This window comes from Paroedura picta, chromosome 2 (genome assembly GCF_049243985.1).
Source record: "Paroedura picta isolate Pp20150507F chromosome 2, Ppicta_v3.0, whole genome shotgun sequence".
In the NCBI taxonomy this organism is placed as follows: domain Eukaryota; kingdom Metazoa; phylum Chordata; class Lepidosauria; order Squamata; family Gekkonidae; genus Paroedura; species Paroedura picta.
Window position 1 is genome coordinate 122,184,316 of NC_135370.1, and position 1,221 is coordinate 122,185,536.

General features: G+C 44.5%; 1 pseudogene; it reads right to left on the reverse strand.

The window, feature by feature from the left end:
* Nucleotides 1-343: 343 nt before the first annotated feature.
* Nucleotides 344-972, reverse strand: LOC143828788 (ferritin heavy chain B pseudogene; annotated as a pseudogene).
* Nucleotides 973-1,221: the final 249 nt, after the last annotated feature.

Here is a 1,221-nt window from a genome sequence, read left to right on the forward strand (position 1 = left end):
AGCTTATCCCACTTTGAAGAAAAAATGTGACAATATAAATTAACCAAAAAGGTGGAATCACCTTTAAAAAAGCCCATGGAATGCTAAGAATGCTCTAGAAGGGATGGAATACCAGGAGCAATTCTGTAAGTATTAAAATAATGGGTGGGGAGAATCAGTGATATCAGATAAAGCCTAGAGAGGGAAATTTGGGGAAGTGACATTTTCAAATGGCATAACTCCCTCCCTTACTGTTCCCTGTGGGCCCAAATTATGTAACTGTAGATATTCATAATTCAGATGTGTAACTGTCATCTGTACTTTTGTATTTTTTTTCCTTTTAATGCCAACTTTATTATTATTATCATTTCATCTCTAGAGGCACATTCAGGGAAGTTTCGCCCCGTGGGGTTCGCTGCTCTCACCCAAGGTGAGCTTGTCAAACAGGTACTCCCCCAGGCTGTTCTAAGGCATCCCCAGGCGCTTCAGGTTGGTTATGTGGTCGCCCAGCCTCTTGATGGTCTTCACTTGCTCCTCCAGGTATTCAGACTCCATGAAGTCACACAGATGGGGGTCTTTCTTCTCTGTGGCCAGCTTGTGCAGGTCCAGCAGAGCCTGGTTAACCTGCTTCTCCAACTGCAAGGCTCTCTCCATGGCTTCCAAGCTGCTGTCCCACAAGTCCTGGTCGGGCTTCTTGATGTACTTCAGCACAATGTGACCTCCCCGCTTGTTCTGGTATTTTAGGAACCTCTCAGCATGCTCTCTCTCTTCCTCAGACTGCTCCCTGAAAAACTGGCCCACGTGGTTCAAGGCGATGTCATCACAGTCAAAGTTACTGGCCATAGAAAGGTATACATAGCTAGCAACGAGCTCCAAGTTGACCAGCTGGTTCACAGCAGCCTCATAGTCAGGATGGAAGTTTTGTCTCACCTGGGATGTCATCTCTGCAGCCAAAAAAACAAACAAACTCCAAACCCCTTTGCAATAATCAGATGGCTCTTCAGCTACTCTCTCTGATTTAAACAAAAGAAGCTCTAGATATACAGTGTCCTACATGAGACCTCCAACAATGTCTTCCCTCCCCTTCTTTTCTCTCTCTCTTCATCTTCCTCCTAGCTTTACCCTCATCCACATAAAGTAGTCTAGATTTTAATAATAAAGACTTTGGTGGGTCTTATTGAGCAGACTTGCTCTTTGCCATCAAGACAACACTATGCTGTGTTTCTGTGCTATTAATAGGCT